Source organism: Taeniopygia guttata, chromosome 2 (assembly GCF_048771995.1).
Source record: "Taeniopygia guttata chromosome 2, bTaeGut7.mat, whole genome shotgun sequence".
NCBI classification, from domain to species: Eukaryota; Metazoa; Chordata; class Aves; order Passeriformes; family Estrildidae; genus Taeniopygia; species Taeniopygia guttata.
The window spans coordinates 25,420,888-25,440,716 of record NC_133026.1 but is presented as its reverse complement, the minus strand read 5'-3'; the positions used below and the strand labels follow the sequence as shown (position 1 = coordinate 25,440,716).

The following is a 19,829-nucleotide window of genomic DNA, read 5'->3' as shown; positions in this document are numbered from 1 at the left end:
TAAATTCTCTGTTAGGGTATGGTGGAAGTGAACATCTACCTCCATAACTAAAAAGAAGGCATAGGCAACTGCCGAAGACCACCCTAGGTCGTGGGGTGGCTTTGTGTGGTGAAAAAATCTCTCCTCCAACTCGTGCTTCCAAAGAAAGGCTCAGCAGTCTCTTGTTGTTCAGTCTCAAGGCAGTTTATTGTAAGTTATCTAAAAGATTGTCTTCTCAGGCTGCTGTGGTTTGGTCAGCAGCTCAGGCAGAGGCACACACACGCCTGTCACCCTCTCTGACTGCATCTTCTTCTTCTCTCCCCCTGCCCAGGGCTGGTGCTATCTTTTATATGATACATTATGTATTACATGTTTACATTTTTTCCCCAGTACCTACTACCTGTATTAAATGGTTCTTTTCTACTCTAAACCAATCTGTGAGTGCCAACATCACCAAGAACATGGAGGTAAGGAGGAAGAAAGAGGGATGACAGGACAGGCCCAAATCCCTCCATCTTAAAACCTCTGGCCCCCATGTACAAAATAGAACCCCCCCTGTACAGCACTAAAAAATTCTACCCTCTACTTTGTAACTACTTCTACCATAATATCTAAACTTTTGTGACTTCTTGTTCTTCCTGCAAAGTTGGTAATTCATTCCATCGTTCAAACCCCAAAATCACAGCTGTTTCCAGCAGCCTGCCAGGGTCTCAAATGCTTCTGACCTGGGCCCGGAACCTCCAAAAATGTCTGAGGGATATTTTGAGTTCCGACGGGCAACTGCTTTATCCTAGATGCCAAATTGTTAGCTAAATCTAAGTAGATAGGTATCATCCAAGTGGAAGTATAGTAAAGATGTGTAGAAATTTCAACTGTAACTGGTTGTTTGCCATCCTAAAAATTTTGTTCTGTGCCTAGTTTGTGAAGGATTAGAATAGCTTCCAATCAGACCAATTTTGTTTCTAAGTTACCCCTGTGGAAGTGCAGTATAGTTTTAGTGCTAGAGATCCAAATTATCTGCTCTTTAGGAGAGTGATGTGTGGTGCCACTGCTTGGTGGCATGGAAGAACAGAGCAGGTACACTTCAGGTTACTGCAGAGGTAATTTCTGCGCTCATCTCTCCAACTGATTTTCATCTCCTCAGCTTCATCAGAAGGCTGGTGCAGGCAGGGTTGAAAACAGCAGAATGGTACACCCCTCTCTGCCATTTTATGTAGCATTTGGTACATGACATCTGGTCTCATTGATTATTTCAGGGGAAGGAGTGGATGGGACCTTAAGCACCTAATTAGGGCTTAGCTGTATAAGCCAGCTTTGAGTATGAGGCTGAAGCACTTATATAGGAGCCTGGAGGGACTTTGTTCTCACAGAGGAACACTGCCCTGGATCTTGCTTCCCACTTTTGTCTCACTGAACCTGAACCTCTCTGCCTGCAGAGCAATAGCATCTTCTCAGTCTAGTTTTTGAGTGCTCATTTAAGCTTTGTGGGAGCATCTTTAAGTTAAAAATGGAGTCCCAGTGCTTCTATCTGTTAAAGCATTTTGTATTTGCAATAATTTCTGTACATATGAATTTGTTTCATTACAAGAAGATTTAATTCATTATAACTTTCTCAAGACACCATAGGTTTGTCTGTAGTCTTTCCTTTAGTCTGCTTCATTATCTATGCTTTTTCTTCCTTTGACACAGATGGTCACACATCAGAGCTTCTTCTGGTTAGGAAGTGAAACCATTGATGGAGTCAGGCCCTTTCTTGGCTTCAGTTCTACCTATTTACAAAGAACTTCCAACTTTCTCAGCCAACTTCCCTTTCTCAGCTTGCAGATGCAATCAAAACCACCAAAGACAGTATCTTTGCTTACAGCGTCACATTTTTTTTTGTGTTCAGTATTCTAAAGAAGTTCTCCCTTTAGGCTTTATGCCCAGATACTTTCCTTTTAGCTGCTCTGTTTAGAACTTATTTCTCCTTCTGTTTCAGCTACCTTGTTTTCTTGTACATACATACACACAAATACACCCTTACCCAAAGCAATAACCATCAGTACCATCTGCCTACATTATTCAAGATTTAGGGTGTACTTTTGCCTTGTCTCAGAAACCTGTATTACCTCATCAAAGAACTACTTGGCTCTGTTATCTCAGATGAAGGGTGGTGGTTACTTCCATCAGCTTCAATGCCTCTTCTCCTGGTCTTGAACAATAGTACATCATGTTCACCCTGTCTTTGCCCTCACAGGGTTTTCTACTTGCTTATCTTTCATTTATCTCTGTATTGCTTTATTTGGCACTAAAATACAGAATGGACGTGCTGGGACTAAGTTCCTCTCTCACTGACAATTCTACTATCTTCTGTCTCCACAGATAATAGATAGTGGAAATACTTTTGATGTACATCCATAAATGAAAGAAGAGATAGAGCTTTGTTTTCTTAATTTCTTTTGTAAAGTTCTGCTAGGGTTTTTGTTTGTTTGTTTGTTTGTACTCTTTTTTATTTCTCTGATACCTCAGCCTTTTTTTAGCTGGCTTTTAAAGAGAGCTTGCAACTTTAAGCAACACTAAGGGATAAGACTATCTGCAGACTGCAAGGAAATTACATCTGAATTAAGAGAATAGAGGTTAAAGCCAGTTTTTTGTCTATCAAACAACCATCTCTTGAATTAGGAAAATCATGCTCTTGCATTTAGGAAGCTATTAGCTGTTAAAGCTTTTAGATATTTCCCTTGTCAAACAACATCTGATGGCCGAAAGCCATGCTGACAGGGATTCACTTATGTCATAGACTTTCTTTGGAGAGAAATACAAAGAAACATATGGGTCATTATGACCCACCCCTTCATTACCACTGTGGAAATGCAGGTTTTTTACAACAGAATAACATCTCTGCAATACCTTGGTTGTCAAAAACCACAATTATAGTCATTGTTTATGCATTAGGGAAACCTCATCCTAAATCTGGCACCATATGGGGGTGAAAAGAGCAGCTGCTGACATTTCAGGATAATAATTATGATCTAGATGTAGATATGACTCAGCATGATGAGCCTGACAACAAGAACAGGAAAAAAAAGCAAAGCAGCATAGGCAGTTTTCAAATGTCCCTTCAAGGCACCAGCCCAATGCATTTCTAAGGGGAGAGGCTTTCAACATGCATCAAGTGGTACAGCTCCTTAGGAACTCCACATGGAAAGCCTGAGCAGGGCTCCAGGCCAGCATAGCCAAAAGGGTTGTTGATATTTATGTGTGTTGTAATCCAAGGGGGAAAAATAATTATTAACTGCCCAGAAAGAGTTTTGGAATATTGTTTTTTTCCCTTATTTTTGTGAACAATGAAACCATGCCAAACAAAACTATGAAAACAGCCCCACCTCCCTGTTTTCAACCCCTCTCTGAAGCACTAGCTCATCACTTTTCAGTCACTTTGGAGTTCAACTGATTCCCTTTTAGCAGAAAATAATAGAGATACTTGGCTTCTCCTATGCAGCCCCACTGGTGTTATTCAGTGTCCCTGAATTCTTTCACCAGGCTACTATTCAGTCTACCTGTTCTCCAGCTATGATGCCCGTAGTCCTTCTGTTCTTGGCATGTTATTTCCCAAGGCAGGGATGCTCTTTCTCTGCATGCACCTGAAATACGGATGTCATGGATGAAACAGTGTGACAGAAAAGCACTACACACAACTTCAAGAAAATGCTACTGTTGATATGTATATCCAAAACCTTGTTCTGGTACATTAGATCTGGCAACAAATAATTGTTGTGTTTATTCCATAAGTACGCAGTCCACATTCCTTGTGTCAATCTTAGCCTTTTGGTTTGGAAGATTGTGTCATTTTTAAGATTGTGCTTTAACCTCTCACTCAATGAGAGGCATATCCATTAGAAAATTAAAATACAAGTTCTTTCTTCAGAAAATGCTTATTTTGGTAACAGATGAGGAGTTCAAGTAGTGCCTGTAACAAGGTCTGAGGTTCACTCACAGGGCTTTTACATCACCATGTGGTGGAGATATGCCCCAGTTAGGATGGATGTAATTCCTGGTTTGTAATGGTGTAGAAGCCAAAGAGCCTTGGGCAAAAGAAATGCAAGTTTCTGACCACTTTTTTTGTCAATTTAACAGCTTCCAATTAATCTCGTGCCTTTGATTTAAGGCCTCAGTAAAGGACAGGAGAGGAAAATATAGCTATTGGTTAGATAAGCTATTATGGCCTTTGGAAGCTGGCCTGGAGGCTATAGGTTGGTAATTTCTCCTTTATTCCAAAAAATCTACAAGAAAACAAAAAACAACCAGATAAATCAAACCCCTCAAACACGAAAAAACCCAGACAAATAAAAAACCTCATACAAAACCAGAAAGTCATCTATAAAATCAATAGAATAATAATCTGAGCCCAGCTGATTTTTAGGTAGACGCTAATTTTTTTGAAATATTGCAGGGAAATTATATTTTTCACAACCTGCCCTGTACAGCTTTAAAATAAAGTCTCTGCTGTTTTGGTTATTTCTGGAGATTCTTCTACAGCTCAAATATTGTTTGGTTCTAATCTTATATGCATTCTCAGATTCCCATTAGCAGCCTGATTCTCCAAATGACTGCTATGCCAATTTGAAAAATACTGTTTACCAACAAATAAATATATTTCAATATTTTTTCTACCTACTTTTGGATGTGTAGGAGGGAAATGAAGCTAAAGAGTATATGACCTGTGCTCTTACAGTAGACAACTGAATATTTATGTGTTTATAATGGATACATGTTTAAGGTTCAGCATTGCTATCTGTACCTATTATTACTGTTGTGTTAACATCATTATTAGTTTGCACTGTTGTAGAGATTCCCCCTAAAGATCAAAGTCCCTTTGTATTATGCTCTGAATGAAGAAAATGAGAGGTCCTGCTCCCATGCTAATCACCTCTGCTCATGCTTCAGCTGCACAAATGTTATACTTGTAAAGTAGCTTCTGAGTGCATAGTCTTGAACATCAGGGGTGGAAAACACATACCAGATGAACTACCTCTGTCATACTTTTCTTCAGCAAAAATAACTATGGCTACATCTTTACAGATGCACGGCTACATCTGGTTTTGTACAGTGTGGCTGTTTATATACTCTATTCATCGCTCTATCAAATGGTTCTTTAATGATTTGGTCATTTTTTCTGATGCATTCTTGCACAACATTGAGATATTTTCTCTGTAAAGTCTAAGTATCACATGACTTGATTTTTTGGAGCGTTCTCTGGAGTTCAGGACAAGGAATGTGGTTGTCTGATAAGTGTTGAAGGTTTAGAGGTGTATGAATAAGGAGAGTTTTCAGGCACATGTTTGGTATACTTCAATGAGCAGGTGCTTTGCTCTTCTGGGAACCTGCTCTCCCATGGTGCTAACAGTTTTGGTGCGTAGCTACAGCAAATGTAATTTTCCTTGCGGAGAAGAAATATGTGATTCTAATTTAACATGGACCATGTAGATAATTCTGCTCTTTCTATTGTTGGGAAGCAGATATATTTCCTTTACATTAACATGATGTCCATCGTGCAGTCAAATGACTGTTGCTTACTGGGAAGGCCATGTAGAGAAAGCTCTGCCTGACCTGTAGAACTGTGACTCAGGACAGAAACATGTTTATGACTGAGGTGTCAAGACTGCTGAGTTAGTTGTCTGCTCATGAGTTTTGTTGCTTCATATTTTTCTTTCTCATTAGTCTGATCTGGTATAAAGAATGGGGAAAATGACAACATATTGGTTAAAAGCCCAATATATTTATATCACAGGCAGGACCTTGCATTGTGGCTGGATAACATGCTCTGTCAGACCAGTGAAACAGATGTGAATAACTCACAAGGTTTTTTGCTTACCTTCAGCAACACCTTCTCAACAGTTGCAATATCTCAACTAAACCTTCATTCTCAATGAGCTGCTGACTCTATATCCTACAGTGGGAGAGCTGTGTTTGTGGTAACCCTGGTTAGAAAAGACAGCTGCTTTTCCAGCTGTGATGTTGAAATCCTGATTTAGATGCCAAAGTAGAAAAGGTTGTTTTTTAAAAACAACAATGGTAGCAAAAACTGTCCTTCTAACAAATGTATGGTATTATTCCTCAATTCATTTTTAAGACATTTTGTTTCACTTCCCACTTAACAGTATACAGAAGGAAACAATAAAGCTTGCATCACAGATCTGAAGAGTAGCTCTTGGGCTGGTCTAGAGGAAAATAAGGAGCATGAGGCTAAGCCAAGAACATGTGTGGAGACTTGGCACTATGAAAATACTCCAAATTCCTGCTCCGATCCCCTCTGCTTTTTGTATGCCCATTCTAGGCAATGTGACAATGTGTTTTCTTACTGGGTACATCACCGCTGGAGACAGGATGTCCTCTGGGGCTCCTCCAATAGGAGGATGATTTGTTGGTTTAGCAATCATTAACTCATCCCTATTTTTTTAAACACAAATTAAAGTTGGCAGCAAAGTGACCTCATGCTGCTCAGTGGCAGCTCCTTGGCAGCTCCATGTTCTCCCTGGTTAGGTCTCCTATGCCAGCCAAGCCATGGACTTCAGAAATCGTTTGGAGTGCTTCAGCTGGCTTGCAATCAGACATATGTTCCCAGATCTGTACTGGCAGGTAACTGAAATGCCTCTCAGAAAGCATCTAGGGTTTTCATTAAAACCACAAATGCATATATTAGCCAAGTTATTTAAAACTGGAAGGAAGGAGATGGACACCATGTACAAGTATCTATCTAGAAAAAGAAGAATTTTAGGTTACCAAGCAGTTAGAACTAGGGTATTTAGGTACATGCAAATAATTTTGGGTTAGGTTGAGGTCAGCAGTCTCCGCTGGTTTCTAAGGCATTGATGGGAAGGTATCTGTAACATTCAAAAGGCTGCTGACAACATCAATCAAAACCTATTAAGTGACATGTTATTTACTTGGAGATCTGCTGTATTAAGATGCCATGTGGTTGGAATCAGATAATTTTAATTGTTATCACATGTAATTGTCAGCCACATAATCAGGTCTTACCGATCTTTAACAGTGTTTGTTTTTGAGACTTCTTTCCTGAGGCACAAGCTCTTTGTGGATTATTTCAGTGGTCTTTTTAATATCAAAAGAAAAACTAAAGTTTTCAGAGACCAGACATCACAGTGATCCTACATCTAAACAATGGACTCTCTGATGTTAAACCAACATTGTAATCCGAATTTCCCAAAAATTTCAGACCTCATTATAAAATGCTCTTTAGCTGTAAAAGCAGCAATGGAGCTTTTTGTTCTAACCATGCAAAAGCAAACAGACAGATTCTGCTTTTACTCACTTTGTTTTGAATGGATTTACTCTCTGTTTTCATTAATGTCACTGGCCTAGCAAGTTTCTGGAAGATGTAGCATGTTACAAAATGGAAGAAGGAAGCATGCTAGCAGCTATTAATTGTTATTTGATAGAAGCACAAAGTATCTGAAGATATATTGTGATCCTAATTATTTTTAAAATAGCACTGGGGCACACATGTATTTTGAAGCATATATGGTAGCAGTATTTTCCTGATTAATTTATTAAGATTTGAGGAATTGAAATGAAGTCCATTTCTTCACTGTATTTTACCTCAGGTTTGTATCTAAAAAATAAAGGCTGCTCTTTCCAGCAACTTGCAATGTTGCCAGACAAGTTGTATTTTACACTGTACTATACTTTTTAAACTGTACTAAAATGTTTGATAAACTTTTTATTTCATAATATCTCTTAAGATTAAACAATGATAATCCATCTCTTTAGAAGACAGTTCTTAAAATGTAATTTTCTTAAAGAGACATACTACAGGCAGATTAGAAAATGTTGGCTCTGGTTAAATTTGCATATATTTATACTAATAAAATATGATCAATTTGCTTATATCTCCACTATCTCTTCCTCTGTTACATAAATTTTAAAAAAATCTAGTTTTGGCAAAAGCATATATTCCTCTTGGCCTTAAGAGTTCATAAAACATATCTGGTAATTTTTTCTCCAACTCATAATCACCTTTATTCTTAGAAAGGCACCTTACTTTCAGTCTGTCTGGCTTAAGTTTCCAGCCCTTGGTGCTCCTGCTAGATGGAGGACTCCTTTTTAACTTGGTATTTCCCTGCTGTGAATCTCTCCTGTGGATAACTAACGTCTTCCCATCTTCCTCCTGATAAAATCAACATGGAATTATTTATTTTTTAGTTTGATTTTTGTTTATTGCAAGGAATTCTTGTTTGAATAACTTTGTGGTTCTTTCCTTTACCATTCCTGGTTTCTGTTGACTGCCCAGTTTTCATCAGCTGCCAAACTCATGTCATTCAGAGATTGTATTTAGGGATATGTTTACAAGGCCATTGGTGAAGTTATTAAAGAACATGAAGCCTTGTACAGAACTCAAAGGAACATTGGGAACATCCATTCAACTACAAATTCCAGCTGATGCCTATTTTTTTTGAGATCTGTCAGTTTTTAATCCATTTGATATGTTTTATTGCTATTATAAAATACTAGAATCATAATAGTACGTAAATTCCTGTGGATATGAATTTAACCCCTCCTTTCTCCTTTCTTTCTCCTTTCTCCTTTCTCCTTTCTCCTTTCTCCTTTCTCCTTTCTCCTTTCTCCTTTCTCCTTTCTCCTTTCTCCTTTCTTGTTCCTTCTGTACTACTATACTAGCAGAGTGCCTTCCATGTAGAGTAACTATCAGTAAAGGAGTCCATTGAAGAGACTTGATAGACTTGACCTGGCACTTTCTGTACCTCAGGATTTTACAGCAAATTCTTTATTTGGCTTTTGAGGACCTTTTTTTACTGACTGAATAACTACTTAACTAAGCGGATATAAGTAAATAATTTGATGGTGTAAAAGCTTAACTGCAAATATCCATTGTGAGTTACCTTCCAGTCTTCACTTTGATTCGTGCTGAATATTATAGTATATATCCAGAAAGCAGAAAGAGAAAAGCCATTAATGACAAACACACAAAGACAGTATTACATTTGAAATTGTGACTCTGAAATTCAAAGCATGATGATTTTAGTGTCTCCTGCTAAAAGCTGATCCATTGTAACTGCTAAAACAAGCATATGCACTATTGAAATCAGGAATCTGTGTTGTTGGTATTCTTCAAGTTGCATAATTGAATGAGACGTGCGCAACCAATTTAGCTATAATGCAATGACAGAGAAATTAGCTTCTACAAGCTCTGACTATTGAGTATGCTTAATGTACCTGGGGCCCCAAAATATATGTATTTATTACCAAACCCTGTGGATAAACAGAAGTAAATCGCCCTGAGAAAACCTGCTGCTAACAATATTCTGTGGTTGGCATTCAAGTTAAATTGTTTTCAATGCAACTACTGTGGAGCATTTGTACCTAAGAACTGAAAGGCATTAAATATGAGACTAAGTAATGTCCTATAGCTAATATACATTAATACTAACAGCATGTGTAACATAAACATGCCTAACTAATTAGTATAACAGTGCAAAAGGGGCTGAGAGGAGTTAGATGCTCACAAGGCAAAGGTCTGTGTATCTCCATGACCTTGCCATGGACATTACAGGTTTTCTGACCTCCAGATTCTGCAGAGGTAAGGAATCATTATGGTGTGTCTGAGTACAAGACCTGTTCATTTGCATCAGATTTGATTGTTGTGGTTTGATTTTTTTTCAACACGTGTCTCTGGCACCTCCTCTCTAGCTAATCATCTGAAGAAGGCACTTGACTTCATCAAAAATGCCAGGGTAAATTAGGACAAAGTCTACAGAAAATTGTTGTTTAGCTTAGAAGGAATTTCAGTTGTGGACAAAAATCTTCATTCTGCCTAAAAAGAAATTATTTTTTGACTGCAGTAACCTTAAAAGTGACCATTAGACAAATCAAATTACTCCTGAATTCTAGAGTGAATTAATGGTCTTCAGCTTTAAAAATACACAGAGATACTATTGCAATAACCTGGAGTATTTGACTGCACATCAGAGGACGACTCCTGATCACAGTTATGAAAGGGGATTCCTCAAACAGAAACATCTCCATCTCCCTCAAGCAGTAATTAAAAAACTCCAGCAAACCAAACAAGCTGTTGGCTGAATTCAGTGTTCACATACATGTGCAATTTCCTTTTTGCAATCAATGAGTAACTTCTGCATACAGCCCAGGGCAAAGTTTGGCTCATCATAGTAACACTTTAACATTAATTTAGGATGATTAATGATCAAGTCAGTAGCTGTGTAGTATTTGTGACTTCTATCCTAACACTGCTTAACTTTATATTATTTTTTAATTTACAGCTGCCATGGAAAATGACCAGAAATCTACTATCTGAGAAAACCCATCCATCATCTTCAGGCAATCTTCCAATCTGTTAACTTTAGCTGCTACTAATAAGTGTCTCAGTCCAGGAAAAGCAATTATTACGATGTTTCACAGAACAGCTTCCAGATAACATATGATGTAAACTGCTCATGGGCAACATTTCTTCTAAGGAAATGAGCTTTTTTTTTTTTTTTTTTTTCTTCAGTAAGCAACTTTACCAATGCAAGTGTGATAAAAACAGAGGTAAAGAGAAGAGCTGTTGGAAATGGGATTTGACCATAGCTACTGCACCCATTTACGCTTCCCAAAGACTTGAATCACAATGCTTTTAAAGCCCTTGTTATGGGTTTGATCAATGTGCAGACTGTCAGTAAGGTTGAGAGATCTTACATGTGGCTGAGATATGGTCCCTAATGTGTTACATCACATGGAGCCAAACCAGGCAACCTGGTTTGACTGCAGGTTCACACCCAGAGAGCGATATCTCATCTACCATCTAACATATGGAACCAGCAATGCTAAACAAGCCAAGCTGTGTCTGTTGGCATCTCTGTTTTGATTCCTGCTATTTCAAGGCCCTTAATGAACATGCAGCACCACAGTGGGCTGCTGCCTGCAGTCAGTACCCTGCTCAGTGTGGTCACATGTGACAGTCCTTGCATTTCTCTCTGTCCTGTCTCCAAGCACACAGGAAGGCTGCTGTGGTGGCGGAGGTGCCACTGGGAGGCATTGCTGTGAGGGTGGTGAAGAGATGGAGGCCTGTCCAAGATAATCATGGACCATTATTAAGCGGCTTAGATGGATTCCTGATGGAGGATGAACCCACCTGTGTGGTAGCACATTTATTATCACACATCTGAGCTCTTAGTGCAGAAAGCTTCCTATTAGAAAATGGGAAACCAAAGCAGGAGAGTGTCTAAAGAGCAGCATATGGTTTATCTGTGACTACCTTCACTGTAGCCTGATTTCTGTAATGAGAAATGTCTCTCAAGGGATTGAGGAGGAAAATTTTGACAACTCCCCTATGACAAAAAGCATACATTGATAAAGTTTACTTTCAGATCTTAGAGCTAATACATTTAGGATCAGTCAGATAATATGGTGGCATCTCACCAAGCCTCTCTGATTAGTTTTGAGGGCTGGTTAATACCACACATCTTTTTAGAAAGTTCCTAATGGCTAATGCTTGGTGGTTCTTCACATGTCCTTGTAAGCAGATGTTACCTTGTGACTAATTTTATGTCTGTCCTTGCTTGACTCCTTGATCTTGAAGGCTGACAGCATTTAGTATGATTTCAAACACCCCTCTACCTCATCAGACTGAATGACTTGTCTTTTCAATTCCACATCTCTGGTGTATTGTGGATTTCTTGGTTTGTTTAGATTTCTGGTTGTAGACTTGCTTTCTGATCCCTGAAGAATTAGATACTAAGAGGAAAGCATGATCTTGAGTCCTTCCAAAAATTTCAGATTAGTGTGCTAGATCTTTCTGTGTAATATGTAATCCAAAAACTAGATACCCTTTACTTGCTGGCAAAGGTTTGGTCTTGAATACCATCATTAAACTGCTTGCCTTTAATTGTCAAAGATGGATAGCTACCAGCAAACAATTTGATTTTGATGTCTAACAAGAGGTTAAGATACATCGCTGAAAGGTCAGCAGTTGGTATTTGGGAGTTCTTGGCCCCTTGGACACCCTGCCAATAAGTGCCTGGAAAGGCTGATTTTGCAAGTTCACCAGGGTTTGGTTATAGGAAAGTCTACATTCTTCTTGCATTTCTTAGGTGGTTTAATGTATTCACCAATTTAGTTAAGATTCCTTTGTTCTCCTAGGCAATAGTTCTACTGTAGTGAGATGGAAAGTGTTAATATTACTTTCCCTAGGATAGGACATATTGAGAACTTCTCCTTTGTAATTTTTTTATTTTAATATATTTCTTATTTTTTCATTTGAACAGTTTTTGGGCATCGATGTAACATATTAAACTATGATCATGAAATTGTGAGCAGGAACAACTTAATGGTACCTGCTTGATTCCTGACAGCATTATGCTGTCTGTAATGATGAGAAAGGTAAAAATAAAAATGACATTTCCAATTTGGCAGATGCCCTGTAGCATTAAGAGGGAGTCCATCGATTTCAAGGATAGAAATTCTTATACGCCTAGTGAACTGAAAAAAGTGCTACTTCTTTCTGTATATTATAGGAGGAGATTCTTTAAAAAAAAGTAAATTAAGATATCAAATTTAAACTCATTCTTTGCTGTTAGTTTGAAACCAGAAATTGTCACTTCTTTCCCAGAGCCATCCATTTTCATAGAGAGTGACTCTGGCCTTTCTGGTATTATTCATTATGTTATTTCTCAGCAAAGTGCTCAGCCTCTAAAATACAAACCATTAATGAACATATTTTTTTCTTCCAGATATTCATTTTATTGTATAAGACAGTCTTATTCCCTAAATCGTTTAGGCCTATCACTCAGTTTATATGCACAACAGGTCCTTGACAGTTCTGTATTTCTTCCTAAAGCAGAAAGTCAAAAGGAAATAAAATGAATTCTTATGCCTAAGTATTTGAAAATTACTGTGGTCTAGATGTCACTAAAGCACAAATGTCATAGTACATATTCAAAAGAAATCACCAGATGCAGAATACAACATTCCAGACACACCAGATTGTATTCCAATTCATACAAGCCTTTTGTCTGAGTAATTTACTCTCCTGAGAGTTAAGGGAAATTGGGTGACAATTTTTCAGTTTTGTATTTTGCAACTTATTGAGGTCCCCAAATTCATATTTCCTTACACTCTTCTTTTATACTGACTGGGTTTGTCAGAAAACATGTGTGAATGAAAATAGATCTGAAATTTGCGTTGCTTTTGGGGCTTGGTTCAAACAGGATTAGCAGCCATAGAAGCATCTCACCAGAGGTTTCCATGACTTCTGGTGAGGTCGTTAATGACCTTTCAAACATTTTGGTCTTCTGCCTTTCATATGAAGAGGAATAATGATCCTGCATTTGAAAAACATTTGATATTGCCAGGGACGTAGACATTAATCACTGTTATACCTCTTTACAAGGGTAAGAAATAAAATACTGTTTAACAGAAAGACCATGCTTCATTATATTTACAACAATGGAAACTGGAATATAACATTTTTATTTAAAAATCAAGTCACAGATTAAGTTTTGATTGCAGTATTTTGTACTGAAAATAAGAATAAGAAAGCAATTAAGTATTCATAGTCATGCTCTCACACAAACACCTTCCATGGTGAGCCTGTTTATGCAACTGAGTATGCCATACAATTGCTTTTATTACCTTCTTATAAAACAGCCTGTATAAACCACTTTTTTTTGATTGTTTCTTTGTGTATTGTTGAGCGTGTTTGCATTCTAAAGGGCTTTGCCTCATTAAACAATTACCATAAACTTGCTGTAGTTTGTTTTTTTTTTTTTCCCTTCTCCCTCAGAGCACTAGAAATATCCATAAAGAGCTCTTGCCCAGCTGGGATGTTCTATGTCTCCCAAGGCTAGCAGTGGGAAGCTTCATTCTGAGGACAAAAAAAATCTGCAGAGATTTTCTTTAGCTGGAGCATCAAAACAACAGTGAGCCTGGGCAGGAAGGGGGTGAATGGGATTGAGCGCTGCCAGCTCTAGCAGGGGTCTGGACCTCTCTTTTTGACACAAGCACAAGAAGAGTGGAGACTTTCAAATACCAGTTTTCCATGTGAGGAGAGGAAATAAAGGAAAGGTGGGTTTGTTGTAGGGTAAAGTTTTGATTGATTCTCTTATGGGTTTTTGGTTTTCAAGGGGGCAGGGGCATTTTCACCTGCCCATGATAGTTCTACCCTCTGCATGCAGTTAATCAGATGGGAAGGGACCTCCAGTTTCTCCCTTAACACCTCAGGTACAACTGCTCAGCTGGTGAGATGTAAGATGTGTATAACTCCTGTCAAGGATTTCAGCAGTTTGTTTCCTACCAGTGTTGAGGGATGAAGCAAGAGAACTCTCTAGGGTTGCACCTGGGCAAGCATAAACACCAGCTGACCGAAAACATGGTGAAACAAAGTCAGACCTTATCCTATGGAAAGGCTGATGAAATAGTCTAAAAATAATTTTCCTTGAATAAGCTTAACAAAAATTTCTTAGAAAAATGAAGACTCACAGGTAGAGGAACCAGCTGAAGATAAAAGTGATAGGGAACACAGATGGCTGGAAGGTCTTTGAAATACAATCCTCAAATCAGAAAACACTGATTCGTCAAAGACAGAACTTTCAAAGGGAAGGTGGTTATAAGTTCAATGAGTTTCTGGTCCAAGTAAGAGACTTTCATTTGCTGTCTCAGGGCAGCCAGAACTCTCTGGATCAGATATTCAGATTCAAAACAGCAGACCACATGTAGGACTATAATCTCTTTAAGATGACCGAGGGACATGGAAGTCAGCACCCCACAGTCTCGGTGGGTTCTGGGCTGAATTCTGCTTCAAAATGAGAGCTTCTCCTGTTGGAGATGCTCCAATTTGCATAGGTGCCAAGGCTTTCATTAGGCAAGAGTGAAAAAGCCTGAGTTGGCAGTCCAGGAATTACATTACCATGCTGAGAAGAGCAGATGGAAGTCCAGGTCTCTTCTCAGGCTGACATGTCATTGCTTGTGTATAGTGAAACTATAATGGAAATGAGCAAAAGCATCCCGCCCTTTTCCAGCACACTGAGATCATCCTGGACTACCACAGATTTTTTTTTTTTTCTGTATTTTATTTTCTTTATAGAAATATTTTTTACCCAGTTCTTCAATGGCTCCAGTGATAGTCTTACTCTCTGGCTATTGACTGCTCAGAGCAGGCCTATTTGAAAGGAGTCAGTAGCATCCTGAAGTAGAAAGCAGTGAGACCACTTGAAATTGTGAGATCTTTCACTCTGCAGGGAAACCATTTTTCCTACCTAGCTCTAATCAGGGACAGTTCAATGAAAAATAAAAAAAGATTTTAAGGCCAGGAAAGTATATAGCACTCTAGCACTCAATAAAGGTGCCCTTTTTTCCAGGAATACACAGAAGTAACTAGCATGAGTCTCTTGATAGCTACAGAAATCCTAAATAGAGGTGCAGGGAGAAGAATTAGGCAGGCCTGCAGTGTGCTCAGGGACTGCCCCAGGGGAGGAAAGCCATGATAATTACTGCTGTCAAACAACATGCCATACCCACCGAGGTTCTTCCTTTCAGATTGCAGACTGAGGCAGCTGGAGATGTTAGGGCTTATTTCTCACCATTCCATAGTCTCTTCAGTCCTTCACTTCTATGTAAAGGAGTTCTAAAGGCTCAGTGGTGAACACTGTGGTGCTGTGGTGAAATACATGAGAGACAGGGTCACATCAAATGATGGGCCTTGTTAGGAAGCCAGTAGAGAACTGTCTGTGTATAAATGTAAGAAAAATAATTTAATCCTGCCCTACTGTTTCACACAAACTCCCATTTAACTGGAATATTACCATACCACATGGTCTTGGATCACTACAAACAGTAATCTAGCTCTGCTTGCCTATTCCAGTGGTGATTGCAAAGGGTTAGTCCAGAAATCTATAATCTCCTTTCCTGGTGAGTAGTTGCTGGTGCTGTTGGCTGTAATTCCTGTGAGGTGCTGAACACCTGCCTTTCAACATCTGACTCCAAATCTCTATTCTTCAACTAAACCCAAACCATAAACCCATGAATAGTTCTTTTTTTCATGATCATGTAACTTCTTACACAACAGAATTCCCTCCAAGTGCCCACACCAGTTCTGAGTGTTCCTTAGCATTTTTCTTTATTGCAGTTATCTTACTCCAATGCAAATTGTTCAAAATATCTGCATTGTTATCAGAGCTGCTATGATATACATGGGAGCAACAATAAGTGTATCCTGCAGCTTTAAAAGTACTCATGACAACCTCACCTCTTCTTATCTTGACACCATCACACTGCTTCACTACATCTAACTCTTAAGAAGTGGCTTGTATTTATTTGTTGGTTGTCTGAATGATTTTAGAAGCTGCCAGTGACTTTCCTAATTCAGTAATGCTGCTACTACAGCATTAATCATTCATCATATCCTGAAAGCAAAAGCGGAGTGATTTAAGAACAAAAGGATTTAAAGAAAAATAAACACATGACCCACTGCGGCTGCTTTGGGGAAAGTAGCAATATATGCATGGCAAGGGCAGTAATGAATAGCATCTGCTTTATCTGTGGAAGAGCAAACAGTGTAGACATTGATCATTTCTCAAAAAGAGTGGCTTTGACCAAAAACATGGAGGAAAGCCATCCAGAAGCTATTTTGTGCAAATGAAGTGCAGATTTGTGTATATGAGTCGATACACCATTTGCTGTTTCCTTTCATTAAAACCACAACATTAGCACTGGAAAATTATTATAATGGTTACAGTCAAAGCCACTGTAATGCTCATTTCTCAGGGAACTCAGCGAGTGAAGGGGAGGAAAAAAATCCTTCCGATCTCAAAGAAGTGTGCTTTAATGTAATGAAGCTCTAGTGGAAGTGGCTTAGGTATCTTGTCTTTTCATGCTCTTACCAGCTTATTGTGCAACTAATTCATTGCATCCTCAGGGCCACGCAATGGCACAATGGGCTTTCTCAAAGCACCCTATCACCACCTTGGTTTCCTCATTGTATTGCAGCCAAATCCTGCTCCTTTCAGGACAATCTACAGTGGGCCAAAGTAATTCATGCTGTGCCTTGTCTGGCTTTCTCTTGAGGGTTGTTTTAGCCCCATGGCTCCTTAGAGGCAGAGTTCTGCAGCCCTCCCAGCAGCCACACTGGCCTGGAGTCTGACCAGAGCTTCACACTAACCGTGTTCCATGCCCCTATCCATAGACAAGCAGAAGAAGGCATTGGAGGTGTGCAAACTAATACCTGAGACAATGTCTTTGCTTGACATTCTGACGTATTCTTAAATTAAGGGCTTCTGCTCAGGCACAAGCATTTGCAATGTGCATGATTCGATGTCTGTGAGGGGATTGCTCTGGTGAGATGCTCACAGGAAGAAGGATGTAGGGTAGTAGCCCATGTACCCCATGACAGTGATATCCAGCCTTAGTGCAGTGAAGGGGATCTTTTTTTTCCCCTATTCAGTGTTGACTTCTTGCTACTATGAGGCAAATCCTTCCAAGATTGCACAAGTTTTCTGTGTTGGGCCAGAACTTTTCTCTCAACAAAACTAGGAGCAAAACCTCCACTTGCCTTCATAGCAATGGACCTGGAGCCCAGGCTCCACTGTGCCTACAGCTGTCCAGTGAAATCCTCCTCAAATTGCCTTTACAAGCCATTCTTTTCCCTGGAAGTGCTCAGAACCAGATCCTGCTTGCCTCTTAAAAACCAAGCAAAACCCCCTAACCAAGCCAACACAATCCTTGTTATCTGGAGCAGCAACTGCAGTACAATATCCCCTCATAACAGGGGACTTTTCACAAACCTTTCATGATACTCTCAAAGCTGCAGTGTCAGAAGGCTATTAGCCAGTTTGTTACTTAAGTTATCCACCTCTTCCCTCATAAGGTGACTATAAAGGCAAAAGGGCAAGTGAAATTTCTTGGCATCACTTTCAGACCTAAATTGGGTGAATGGCTGGTCCCATGAGCTGAATCCCTTCTTGCCTCCTGTAAATGTGCAGCCCTGTGCCTGAGCATAGCTGGGGTTTGGCACACTTACGCTCCACCTCTGCATTGCTGGGAGAGGCCACTGAAAATATACAATCCCCAGACGGGAGCGATTTAGTGAAATTAAAAACAGACAGGGGGCATTGAAACAAGGAGGTGTCAAATGTTCCCCCTGCCCCACCAAGATTTTGATGTGGCTGCTATGTATACCTGTCTGTCTCCTCTTCACCGCTGTCTAAGTTTGAAAGTTAAAATGCACAGAAGGAGTGGAATTAGAGCAAAGTAACACACCCTCTCACAGACATACACATGCGCTTTTAATTGTGTGTTATTACCAGGTAATTTCAGCTTGTCCAGAGGCAGGAAGAAAACAGCCTGTAGTGGGGCTTGGGCCTCCAGAGGTATTGTAAAACATAACATCCAAAGGCCTTCCTTGACTCCATTGCTTCCTCCAGCCCACAAAGAATGTATTAATTCACATTGTTTGATTTTTCCAGATGACGCTGCTTTCCCACTGTAGTCCTTCTACTATTATTTTTTGTTTTTTAGTTAAAAAATGTACTTTAATGCATGAGTGAATGATAATGGTGCTGCCTTTGGCAAAGAACAAGCAAGAGGAAAATTAAGAAGTCAAGATAGCTTTTTATAGTCCCAAGTAGCTGCATATCTCAAACAGAATAAGAATGCTTTATTTGAATATATCACAAACTTGGAGGCTTCAAGAGAATCACAGCATTGCTTGGGCTCACAGGAATTGAAGTGGGAGCTAAGAAAGATTTTTATGATATAAGGTTTTCAAATGTTATTCATTCTTCATGTCCTCTTTTGTAGTAGTAGTAATGGTACAGAATGTGAAAAAAAGGTGTCACTGAAGCAAGGCAATAAATTAAAAGCAAATGACTACCATAGAGTATAAATCTACAACTGCCAAGTAGATTTGCATTTCCTTATTACTGGTGGGAATAGGAAAAATTCTAGGAGATATAAGACATAATATTTGAAGCATTAAGATTGTGCTTAGACTAGCAATATTTAAAAACACAGGGATAATTTGGGATTTGTAAGCCAGTGGGAATCTTATCTACACCCATTAAATTCATCAAATGGCAAGTAAAAATAAAATAGTAACAAAGATTAAGTGAGCAGGAATATGTGGATTTGGTGCAGATTTTGCCAAATCTCACTTTGCCTCCCTAATGTGAATCTTCGCTATTGTCTACAGAAGGGTGGACAGAGGTGAACCAGAAATCCATTTCTTTAGACTTCCATTAACCTCTAAAAAATACACACATTATTCTAAGGAAAAAAAAAAAAAAACAACAAACCAACAAAAACCCCACAGCATCATGCAAGTTAAGCTGAATATTTCTATCAATCAAAACCATCTGGAATATAGGAAGTAAAGTACTCTTTATAGCTAGTGAATAAAAATTACTTACATAAAGATTAAATGGCCACCTTTTGCCCAAATAAGAGGTTTAGCATTGAGATGCTCCATTTATTAGGATCAATGTCATTACTTACTGTACTGTTATTACTATATTGTTATTACTACTGCATTTACTATACAGCTGGGCAATGTGATGAAAAATATTAGGACATAACTTAGTTTTTTTTTTTTTTGGCCGTGTGAAAAGAGCATTTTGAAGAGGTTCATGTAGTTGCAAATGTATCAGTAATTTAACAAATTGAATAAACAGCAGTAAAATGGCAGCTAAAATTCAGTGTTGATAAAATATTTATATAGCCAAAAAGGAAAGAAACACCCACCTTTTTTTAAAGACTTCTCAAGCACTGATTTAGAGGGGACTCCTAGTTAGCAATTCATTGAGATACTCTTTTAATATGGTGCTGTAGGTTAAAACCTTTGATGAGAT

At 38.8% G+C, this 19,829-nt stretch overlaps 1 protein-coding gene across 1 annotated transcript in view; it reads left to right on the top strand.

Moving 5' to 3' along the window:
- The window catches only part of DLX5 (distal-less homeobox 5), a 49,004-nt gene extending 35,271 nt beyond the window's left edge, over positions 1 to 13,733 (top strand). Inside the window, exon 3 of the transcript XR_012054514.1 lies at positions 10,275 to 13,733. The gene's annotated coding sequence lies outside the window, so the exon portion shown is untranslated. The remainder of the gene's footprint in view (positions 1 to 10,274) is intronic.
- The last annotated feature ends 6,096 nt before the right edge of the window (positions 13,734 to 19,829 follow it).